At 41.9% G+C, this 12,349-nt stretch overlaps 1 long non-coding RNA gene across 2 annotated transcripts in view; it reads right to left on the bottom strand.

Annotated features, from left to right (window-relative positions):
* The window catches only part of LOC116280947 (uncharacterized), a 243,174-nt gene extending 231,110 nt beyond the window's left edge, over positions 1–12,064 (bottom strand). For both annotated transcript variants that reach the window (XR_012073541.1, XR_012073540.1), the window contains exon 1: positions 11,930–12,064. This is a non-coding gene — a long non-coding RNA (uncharacterized lncRNA). The remainder of the gene's footprint in view (positions 1–11,929) is intronic.
* Positions 12,065–12,349: the final 285 nt, after the last annotated feature.

The raw sequence follows: 12,349 nt of genomic DNA, 5'->3' as shown, positions 1-12,349 counted from the left end.
CTGTGAAGTCATAGCTCCAAATGCTTCATTTGGAAATGTTTTCATGTTTTATCATTGCTATTTTCTACTAAATTTGTACTTTTGTTCTAAATGTTATTGTGCCATTCCAGTATTTTATTTTGATTTTTACTTTAAAAAAATACCCAGGTTGTATACTATATGACCCCTCTTCTTCCAATCACAGCCTGTGCAGTCAAACTTAACCCCAGAGATAACCAGGGTTAAGAATTTGAGGGGTGTGCGTACCCCTCGATATATTTATGTATGTACTGTGTATACGTATTTATTTATTTAAATACACATGGACACACCCCTTTTAACCTAAAGGGATTAGATCCAAGATATAGTTCTGTAACTTGCTATTTTCAATAAACAAGAGATCTTCAAGTTCTTTCAATGCTTATGCATATAGATATGTCATTCTTTCAAAAGATGCAGAGTTGAATGTCACCCTGTCTGAGGGTGTCCCTGGCCATCTTGCATAAAAGAGCACCACACCCACCTCTGTCATTCTTGTCCCTTATTTTATTTTCTTCTCAGCTTTTATCAACACACATATTTATTTGTTTACTATCCCTGTCCCTCCACTAAAAAGGTAAGCTTTGTGAGACAGGACTTTTTTTCACTGGTATCTTCCCAGCCCATAGAGCAGTGGTGGCGCCTTTGAGGCACTCAAGATGTATTTTTGAATGACTATCGTGAGATTCTTCTTCAAAAAGACTGTCAGTTTACATAATCGCAGTAGCGTATGCGTGCCCACTGACCCCACCCTTGCTAACACTGCTTATTACAGGACTTTCGCATTCTTGTCAATCCAATAGCTCATTTTAATTTACATTCCCTGGGAACTTGTCGAGGAGATTACCTGTTCAAATCACTTGTTTTCCTTTGGCAGTTGGATTTGATGTCTCCTCACCTCTATGTAGGAAATCTTTATACGTGCTGGGCATTGATTCGTATTCATGTTTTATGGGCTGAAACTATTTTGTCCTATTCTGTCACTTGCATGCCACTGGTCAGGCATGGAAGCTTTGGCTGGCTCCTCAGGGAGCCCTGCTACTGAGTGGAGATCAGAAGTTCTGTGGACTAAACATCCATAAAACTGTCCCAGATGACCTGGGCCTTCCGAACCATTCAGTCAGCGGCTGCTAGCCACTGAACCCTTCTCTGAATGAAAAAGGTTCCCAGGGTTGTGCCTCTTCCAAAGCCTTGCCAGAGAGCACAGTGTTGAATCAGCTGCTGTCCAGCACTCATCAGGTCAAGATAAAATATTTAAGGAATATCATTGGTGGACATGCTGCTCATCCAGGCCTTTATATATTCTATCCAGCCTGATTATCTGAGAGCTGAATTCCTGGCCTCTGCTCCCCGGGGGTCACACTAGCTGACCTCCACTTATCCAGCTTGCTGGATAACAGATGTTCCCCATTCCCACTGGAAATGCACCGAGGAAAGCCCAAGGCTGGCTGAATGCTAGCCGCTAGCAAATCTGGGCATTTCTGTGTCCTCAGTTATTTGCTTGCCAAGACTCAATCTTGTTTTTTCTCAAATCTATTTATACTAGTTAATTTTGTTATTATAATTTGTAATTTGGTTAAATATCATATAAAGTAATTTAAATGTGGGTGAAAAGAGATAAGTTGTTTCTATGAAAACTTAATTGATTGCTTTGGATACTGTCAGTAAATTAGATGCTAAACATTGCTGTCACACTAGATTTATATTAGACAACTGTAAAAAAAAAAAAAAGGAAATTTCCCAAAATGCAGACATTTAGAATCATTCCTCATTCTGACTGAGATGGAAAGAAAAGGCCCAGGTTCTACATCAAAGGTAGCTAAACGACTGCAGCTCTAGTTGTAATAAAATGAATGTCGTATGCTTGATGTTTCTTATGATTCCCTGCTTTAATACACTTTTCTTCTAGTAACTTATCCTACTGCAATCGTAGTCTGCAGATGGCAGCAGCAACAGCAGTGGAAGCGCATCAGAAACGCAGGGTATCAGGCCAGCCCCAGATTTACTGACTCGGGATCTGCCTTTTAACAAGTTCCTCAGGTGATTGTAAGCACACCGCACTTTGAAAAACACCAGTTTACAGAGTGTTTTCCCTCTGATTTTACAAGGGACATTAAAATAAATGTGTGGTTGAGGAATTTTCTAGATATGATTCGGTCCATGTCAAAATGTCTTTTCAATTTGGTGCTAAGAAAAGCCTTGCTTTTTAGAATAGTTTTTCCCACACAGATGGTAATAATTATGATATCAATCTACCTTCCTTTTTGTTTTAACCACAAGGAAGCGCATGAACAGGGTTTTTACTCTGCTGTGTCATCTATTCTTGTCTTCCTATTTTAATTTGTATTTTCCCTAGTGTGATAGTTTCATTTATGTTTTATTATTTCATTTTTATACATTTCTTGAAATTTATTTACACTGTTTTCTCTAGCATCATTCATGGAGAAAAGCAGGGAGATTAAGAGATAGACACTCCTCAGTTTGGCACTGAAGAGTTGAATTTAATCAGACTCCACCTTCCTTCCTGACCTCAGTTCCTGTCCCAGGAACAGCAACCTCTTTCCTTTATTCAGCATCTTCTTGCTTTTTTCTTAAACACTTTTGATCGCTCCAAGTTCAGCACAAATTACACCTTTTTTTAAAATAAGGTTTTCCCTGGTCATCCTGGAGCAAAAGTCTTTTCCTTTCTCAACTCCAAAAGCACTCATATTTAACTAAAGATTGAGTGCATTTGCATACGTGGCTTGTAGGAGTACTTTGAAGGGAGGGAACATATATCATTTGGGTATCCTGCAGTGCCTACTGCACAGTAAATGCTATATTAGCGAATGAATAAATAAATGTGTAATGGAATAAATTAAGTACAAATGATGAGAGTTTCATCTGATTTAAATTCCAAAAAAAAAAAAAAAGATTTGACACAGGTAGCCACCCTGGGCAGTAAAATAACCTATTATTTTTACATTTTTTGTTTTATTCATCATCCAAGGAACTCATAACCCAGGATTCGGTTGGGGAGGAGGGCCTGAAAAGTTTACTGAAAATACACAAGACAACAAACACGTATGATGTGAACTTTAAGTCAAGCCAGTGGGGTATTGGGATGTGCAGTAGGGTGGGTTAGGTGTCTTTGTACAGAATTTGAATGAGTGATAGCAAATATTTCCATTTTTACCCAAACCACACTGCTCACCTGGGGCTTCTGGAACCATTTCTAAAGACGAGCAGGACTTTAGCCTTTTAGGGCCAAAAGCTCCCCACAGACTGTCTCGTAAGGAACTGCAGGAGAGCAAGGTGACATTGACTTTGATGGCTGAGAGACAGCACAACACAGCAGCAGACAGACCGCCTGGCACACAGCCAGCCAAGAAAACAGGACATCTGTGTGGGAGCCAAAGCCTCCCGCGGACCCCGCGCTGAAGGAATGAACCTCTGGCGGGGACCATGAAAAGACTCAGACTCCCTAAGCAGAGACTAAACTTCACATGCAAGTGCAGGGGAGTGGCCTACGCCACACTCTCCAGCCTGGGACACGGCAGTAATTAGCAAAGCCAACTCTGTTAATTAGGAGACACGGAGGACAATAAAGTGCTTGCCTCCTACTGAGATCAGAACTGTCTGACAGAAATACAATGCAAGCTGTGGATGTAATCTCAAATTTCCCAGCAGCCACATTAAAAGGTTTAAAAGAAGTAAGTGAAATTAATTACAATACTCTGCTTAAACTAATAATAAGCTATATTTAACCCAATATACCTAAATTATTAGCATTTCAATATGTAATCAATATTCTAAAATTTATTCATTAAATGTGTTACATCCATTTTAAATACTAAGTCTTTGAAATACACCATCTCATTTTGGACCAGCCACACTGGAAGTGCAGCACAGGCACATGTGGCTGGTGCTTGCAGTCATGGACAGAGCAGACCTTAGATCCTGAAAGTACAAAAGTGGTAAATGAAGCATCCGTAAATAATGGGGAAGGCCCTGGCTTTGTAGACCAAAGCTTCTAGCTGTATTCCTACTCCTTGGCTTTCTAGTTTGCTCTTGGCACAAGAGAGGCCATTTACCCTCCGTGAGCCTCTCCTCAGGAGGAGAATGTTGGTAAGTTATCTCTACTTTGCAAGTTGTTGGGATGAATGTATGAAGAGTCCCTAGCACGATGTGGGCCACAGGACACTCGATAAGTGACAGTGGATACGGTGATATATCCAGAGAGAAGGACCCCAGGGCTAGCTGTGAGAAATGAGTGCGAGAAATCCCTCTGAAGGGTGTTAAATCCTCTCATTTTTCCTGATTTAAAAATCACAATAGAAGGGAAAGGATAGTTTCAGTCTGTTTCTTTCTAACTTTGTTGTATGTTATTCCAATAGATTGTATTCCTTTTATGAAAACACACAGATTAGAGAAAACCATATGTTGTTAAATTATCATCTTCAAACCAAGGAGTCAACACATTTTGAACACGCAACAAATCAATATTTAGAGACATTAAGAAGATAAGTATTTTTCACCAAGGAAGGTTTCACCTCATACCAACACTCACACAAAATGACTTCATAATCAAGAAATTTGGAAGAAGGTGGCTAGTGTCAGATACCCAAATACATACAGGAAAATGCTCAGACCTCCTGGGGCCCAGGTCCCTACTGAACTTAACATATCCTGTCCTTGAGGGTTTTCTTTTCTTTTCTGTCATTGGTGAGCGTTGCTGGGATCTTGGGACTCTAGACCACATTTTTCCTGTATTAAAAAATAGTATTGGAAAACAGCTCAGAAGAAGGGGAAATGAGGTTAGGCACTCAGGAAGTAGGAAGTCACTCTAGAAGCAGAGAGTTGCTTTACATTGGTTTTAATGGGGTGGGAGGGTTGTCAAGACATAAATTGTGAAGAGACAATCCCCTGGTCTTAAGCAAAAGGAGAATAGGATCAATGAGGCAGGGGAAGCGAGGAGTGGAGACATAGGAATCCACTGTCCTCCAGAAAAATCTAAGGTCAAAATTGGAGAGCCTAGGGAAGAATATAAATTATGAAATAATGACATAGTGCAGGGGGACAATTTCTTAAATCACTGTGCTGCAGGGAAAGCGGATGGTTTGTGATGGACGAGCAGAGCAGAAAGGCAAGAATATGAAGCTGGAGAGGAGATACAGAAAGCCTTCCTGGAGGCAAGTTCAATTAAAAGGCAAGAATAATTTCTCCTTTGAGAACAGAGACATCACTTGGGGGCACAACAGTAAGAAGCTGGGTCAAAGTCACCTCAGCCCTTAGAGAGGTCAGATGTGACCTATGGCTCACTGCTTCCACACAGAGGGAGAAAGAAGGGCTGGGAGATACTGGAGGCTGAGCAGGCGGAATGATACCCTGTGTGGTAGAAAGCAGAGAGGAATCTCGCTTGGGAAACTATTTAGAACAGGATTCTTTCCAGGTTGACATTGTTAGCTGGTAATTATTAACCATCTTTTACATTCCCCCCTGTCTCCAACTTTCCACCCTTTACCTTTTCTTTTTTCTTTTATGGTTGCCATTGACAACAATTCAAGAAGAACCAGCTCTTGCCTCCTAAGAATGAGGAAATTCTACAGACCCAACCTATCAAATGGTTAGCTTAGAAGGTACAGCTGGTGGGGAACAAAGATACTTTGGGAAGAATTTTTTTCATTTAGTAAAATTCAAAATTGTACTTCTATAAGAATAATTATTTCCCATGTGTTTTTTCTTTCTCTCCCTCTCTAGGAAATCTTGAACTGACACAAATTTTCCAAAAGACTTGTAAAAGTTGTTAGCCAGGTTCAGAACAAGTTTCACCACATGACTTCTCGAGGTCAAAAAGCAGTAAATTATGACTCTCACAAAGGAACTCCTTTCTCCTCGCATTGTTTGGCCACGTTTTTGTGCCTCTGCGGCCCCGCAGGATAAAGCCAAGATAAACCCTCCACGTCGTCTCACTCTGCCATGGTTTGTAATCTACACTTAACACAGCATCATGCATTTCAAGATCACTCTGGGTCTTGTTGGAAAGTCATTACCTACAGGACATCTGCAATTAGTAAAGGAAGACACCATCTAAAGCAGTGGCTTTTAAACCTTTTTTTTTTAACCTCAATCTACAGTACAAAATAATTTTATATCATGACCTTGCACACATGTACATAAAATACACAAAAATATACATAAAATGAATCAAGAGAATCATGAAACAATACTCTATTAGCCTTGGTGCACTCTGAAATTTCAATCCCAGATCTATATCATCCAAAATAAGTAAACCTGTTGCTGCCCACTATAATTGAAAACTACCCACTGATGCATCATAACCTTGTTTGAAGAGCACTAACCTAAGTGTTATGATTTCACTCCCTGAGTTGCTACAATGACATGTCTATTTGCAAGGCCTTTCACAGTCTCATCCTAACTCCTTCTCTTGGGTGAGTTCCCACTTCTAGCACAGCTTTTAAAATAACATAAGAGCTTCCCTTTATTGTGTACCTGCAGTGTGACAGTTTCTGCACTGGAGACTCTGCGTATAATATCTCTGTCACTAACAATTCTGTGCTGAGAGAATTGATTTCCTCCCAATAGACAGATGAAGAAACTGAGCCTTGAGAGAAGTTGATCAAGCAAGTTTGTGGCTGAGCTAGAACTTGAACTAAAATGGGTATATTCCTGGAACTCTTTACTTTTCCCACTGGAACACACTGGCCTCCAAGTGGGCATGACTCCTTCCCACCCCTCCACTCACTCTGCCTGGAGCCCGCCCTCGTTCATGCTGTTCCCCTAGCTGGAGGGCCCTTCCAGCCTCTGCCTCTGGCAATTCACACATGCCTACTAGTATTTCTGGACCCAGTTCAAACCATGTTTTTCCCAAAAAAACCATTAAGATGACATTGGCCCGTCTTCTCCTCCTTCTCCCTCTGGAAGGCAGAAAATCTCAGAGGTTTGAGCTTGGGCACAGGGACCAGACTGCCAGTTTTGAGTGTTAGTTCAGCCACTGAGAGTCGCTGATGGTGTTAACCTTCTGCGTCTCCACTCCCTCTTGTGCAAATGGAGATGATAACTACTCCTACCCCGGAGGATCGTTGTCAGGCTAGATGAGTTAATAAACACTGAGTAACGAATACAGAAGCTGGCACATAGTAGGTGTTTAATAAATGTTACTATTAGTCAGTTGTACCACAATGAGACTTCATCATACCCTGTCCTATTCCTTAGTTATTTACTCAATATGTGTATATCTCTTGGATTAGAATGTAAACTCTTCCTGGACAGGACTGTAACACGTGTATTTTTATAGCTGTGCCCCAGAGTTCCACAGTCCTAGGCATGCATATGCAATTTAACAAACATCAGTTTTACGAATTATGAAACCACCAATGCCAGAGGAAGAACTTTTTTTTTTAGCAAAGGAATAGCGGCTTCACTTTTCTGAAGTTAAGTATTGGTTACTTTTGGAGACAACTTTGTTTGGGGAAACTCCCCAGGATGTTTTTTAAGTTGCACACATAGAAGTCCCCCTGAGGATATGTGTGGTGCGGGCGCCGCTCTGTGCTCTGTTTAGAGTGACTGAGCAGATATAAATTTCTTAGATTATGTACTGAGACTGGGATGTGCAAAAATTTACATTTATTTTTCCAAAACTGATGTTATTTTATTGTTTGAGCTTTCATTTCCCCTTAATTAAATTTACTTAGTCTCTTGAAATGTAATGCTGCCATTCTAAATATGATTCTATCTCTCACTTCCCTTCCTCTTCTCCTTCACCAGCGTTCCTAATCTAAGCCCAACCAGGGCAAGGATAGATTAAGAAATTGAGCAAGAAGTTCTGGAGATTGTTTCCAACGCTGGGCATTTAATGAGCCTGGGAACGTGACTGTCAGAGGTTAGTATGTTACGTGCACCTCTGCAGAAAATAGGGCATTTTAAACTCACTCGATACAGCACTTTCTTTGTCCCTGGTTTTCTTTTTAACCTCACCCACATTTATTCATTCTGCCACCATCCCCCCCCACCCCCCGCCAGCTCCCCACCGTATGCACCCTATGTAAGGAAGAGACAAAGGCAAAGACCTCTGGCCTGGCTGACTTTTGACAACAGCCATAATAAAAACACATTTTTTTCTTGTACACAGAAGCACAAAACATAAGACACAAAAAAGGCACAAAGAGAAGTCTCACAGGAAAAAGCATCCAGAACATCTAAAGAAAATCACATCTGTTACCGTATTTATTATCTTTTCCGAGAAGTGAAGGTGTGAGATCCCTTGGGTGTCGGCCTGCAGGGAAAACATTTCTGTTCCACTAGAAATACCCTTACTGATTCCGATGGCACCGAAACACTGGCCCCCCTTCCAGAATGTCACCTGGTAACTGCTGGTCCTCAGGAGTGGGCCTGCACTCTTGCCCCCATAATAGCTGGTCTCATTTAAGGAAGGTTGGTGAGTGAAAAGGAAAGGTGAAGAGAAATGACCCCTCTTCGGGAAGCAGCGTTTTTTTTCTATAAAGTGACTTGGATAGGTTTCAGCTGAGGGAGGAACCATCCTCAAACTCTACCTGCTCTAATGAGGGCTTGTAGAAAGTTCTAGAAGAGTCTCTTGCTCAGAATTCTTGGAGTCACACCTTGCCATTGTATGAGTTCACTCCAGAATCCCTCAGTAGGTTACATGGCATGTGCTTATGTCGGCGCAAATGGAAATGTATAAATCAGTGTACAATCAGCCAGGTCTGAGGAGTTTACAGCCACCTTCGAAATACTCGTAGCAGCCCCAAATTGCAAAATCAGATTCTTGGCTTCAGCCCAAAGCAAAAGGTGCTGGTGTGGTCAGGGTACTGCTAAATGTGAGTGCGGAGAAACTTCTTTTAGGAACCACACATCCACTTTGGCTTTTGTTCTGAGATGGTTCTCCTGGGCTTCTCGGGGCATTTCTTAAGATCACATCTACTACCCCCAGCTGGGAGAGCTCACGTGGTCAGTCAGTCCAGCCCACTGGGCCCCGGCAGCCCGGGCTTGGCTGTCTTGGAGCTTATGACAAAGCCAGACGTTAAGCACTGCATGTCAGTGTTGTTTATGTAAAATAGTTCTGTTCTGTTAAGAAATCTTAAACAACACATTTCACAAAATAAACAACTTTTTGATAATAGGCTACAGAACCAAAGAAAACAAAGCTTAGTTACAGAGTAAAAAATCTTTCTGACTATACCAACTTAATTTTGACTCTTCCTTCTCACAGTCTCCACATAATTATTTTCAAAGCATCCCATTTCTAATAATAGATTAATAGTACCTTTCTTCCACTCAGCTGAAAGCTATAGAATCAGAAATGCCTGCTAGTCAGTTATCAGAGTCTAAATATTCCACCTGCTCCTTCTAGAATAGTGTGAGTACTTCCTTCTGAAGTAAATCTTCGCTGAGCAAAACCATATTTCTGAGATTCTTCTTGTCAAAGCAGAACTCTCCCTTTGAACTTCCCTTTCCAGTAATTTTATGCAAGGATGATGCTTTACGTCTAGAGAAAGACCTCCTTAACCTTTAAACACCAGACACTTATTTTCAAAGAATAAGCATCATTTTATACGGAATCAGAATACATTACCAGAAAAAACTGTAGAGAGACTACATCAAATCCATTCACTGACCTTTTGAGGCTGCTAGGAGAGAAGAAACTGGGACCTATTTCAGGGATTGACAGAAGAGGAAGAGAGGGAAGGAGGAGGCCAGGGTGTCCTGCCCATCTCACTGGGTGTAGTGGGATACCCCCGAGATGAATGCTTCCTAAGTAAGTTTCCTAAGTTTCCATTCGGTTATATACAGAGATTTTACAAACTTATACACAAAATAGATCTTTTTCACAACCACTCAAAACCTATGGGACACAGCAAAGGCAGTGCTAAGAGGGAAGTTTATAGCGATACAGGCCTTCCTCAAAAAAGAAGAACAATCTCAAATAAACAAGTTAACCCACCACCTGAATCAATTAGAAAAAGAACAACAAAAAGCCCCAAAAAGCAGCAGAAGGAAGGAAATAATAAAGATCAGAGAGGAATTAAATACAATAGAGATTAACAAGACCATAGAAAAAATCAACCAAACCAAAAGCTGGTTTTTTGAAAAAGTAAATAAAATCGACAAACCTCTGGCCAAACTCACAAAGAAAAAAGAGAGAGCACAAAATAGATCTTTTTAAAACTATTAGAATAATTTTAGGCTATCTTTAAAACCAAAATATGACATTTATATTAATAACTGTGGGAGGCAAGGGCTAGAATATGCAGAAGGATTAAAACACTGTAGCACAGCTCATGTGCTATGCCTTTCCACCATTTAATCTAAGGGATTCAGTTAATTACAATTTAGGGCTTTTAAAATTTAGAATTCCACATATGCTACTTTCTACTCTCTGTCATTACAGGCATCAATCCTGGCAAAAACAGAGCAGAAAAAAGTATCTGGCTAGAATTGATTATTACCACAGGACTGGAAAAGGTATTAAAGTGATCAGGGATAATTACCAAGTAGGAAAGAGTGATCTCAATTCTTTCCCGAAGTGTAGTTGAGTTTGATCTAGAGCAGTGCTTCTCAAGCTTTCATGTGTAAATGAATCACGTGGGGATCTAGTTAAATTGCAGACTGTTATTCAGTCAATGTGGACTGTGCCCCAAGAGTCTGCATCTCTAACAAGCTCCTAGGTAATGTCTATGCTGTTGCCTCAAAGATCATAGTTTAAGAAGCAAGCAAGAGCCTAGAACAAACTGATTGGTTGGCACAGGTCAGGGGGGCATACTGGTGCCGTGAAGCAAAGACTTTTCTCCACTGAGAGGTTGTGCCCAAAGTGCTAAAAGTAACATACTTCATTCAGTGGCTAGTGGAACCTGGACGTGAAGGATGAATAGTAAACACCATCTGTCGCCAGCAGAGAGCAGCAGAGGGCAGGGTAAATTGCACAGTACTTCACCATCACTCCCCCATCCCCTACACTCCCCTCAACACACACACCGACCACAGGCCAAACACCCTGGAGGGTAATTCCAATAAAGCTCAAAACAGAACACGAATAAGTGGGCAGCTGGAAAAGCAAGACCCTGAAAGAATCAGCTTCATGGAGGGAGATGTTCAGATGGGCCAGAATAAACCCACAGGAGGGTTCCACTTTGTAGCAGTGGAAATGACACCCATCCGGAGACCCAAGATTCAATTCAGCAGAAACTAAGGAGCAGTGCCTTTGGGCCAGCCACACACTCACCATGAGCCTTAACTCCCCCATCAGTAAAACTGGAAGAAGTGCAAAGGGTGATCTCTAACGGGCGTTTCCCACCTCCCCCTTCTGTGATCAGTGCTCCGGTTCAGACTTGGAGGAAACTGCAAGGATACCTATCCTACAGCCAAAGGGCGGGGAGTCAGAGAGAGGACCTAGCCAGTGCTGGTCACCCTGCTGGGCGAGGCCGAACAGGGCCTGTGGATGGGCAGTGAGTCCGTTTGGTCTGAAAGCCAGGGCTCTGAGGCAGCTTTGGGTTTTTATTGTTGGTTTTTTTATCTGTTATCAAAGCTTACATGCAAACTGCTTTAAGGTAAAAAGGAATTAAAGGCTTAGAACCAAAACAACCATCTCCTGTCCCCCTTACCTCCTCATCCTTTTCCTCAGAAGCAATGTCTTTGAATTCTTTTAGTTTTTTCCTCCAATTTGCCTTAATATTTCCAAACAATATGAATAATCCTATTACTTAATCCAGTAGCTATGGACTTTTTACTGTGGTGGATTAGGATATTAATTCAATCACACCATTTCTTCCCCTTCATTATTCTCCAAATACAATTTAGCTTATTTTTGGAGGGTGTCTATATTTGTCACCAGAAAAGACCGTAAACAATTCCTGGGAACTAAAAATAGAATCTGGGTAATAAAATAAAGTCTAACCTGTTTCTTTTCCTTTGTGTTTCGCTTACTGTGACTTCTCACAGGGGGCCGCAAGCAGGGGCCTCGCACTGGGCCCTTCAGACCAGACCTCCTAGTGCCAAACGCAGCGGCCGCCACTTTAGCTCAGCGTGGCCGTGTGCGCAAGCGCTGCACGTGACCCCGCGATTCCAGGTGGCGTGGGGGTGGGGGTCGTGTGCAGAGACGCTGCGGCTACGCTGTATCCAGGGCAGCACGCCTGCGCCGCCCGGGGAGGGCGGGCTCCTCCCCCCTCCCCCTCCCCTAGCTGATCACCCTAGACAGCACCTGCCCGGGAGTGTGCGCTCTAGGGCACAAACTCACATTTCTCCATTCTCTGCTGGAAGAATAAAGCTTTCCTTTGCTTCTGAACCGAACTGTCACGTTCTATGGCTTCCTACACAG

This window comes from Vicugna pacos, chromosome 6 (genome assembly GCF_048564905.1).
Source record: "Vicugna pacos chromosome 6, VicPac4, whole genome shotgun sequence".
Lineage (NCBI taxonomy): Eukaryota > Metazoa > Chordata > Mammalia > Artiodactyla > Camelidae > Vicugna > Vicugna pacos.
The sequence above is the reverse complement of the archived record's forward strand: the minus strand, read 5'-3'. Positions and strand labels throughout refer to the sequence as shown.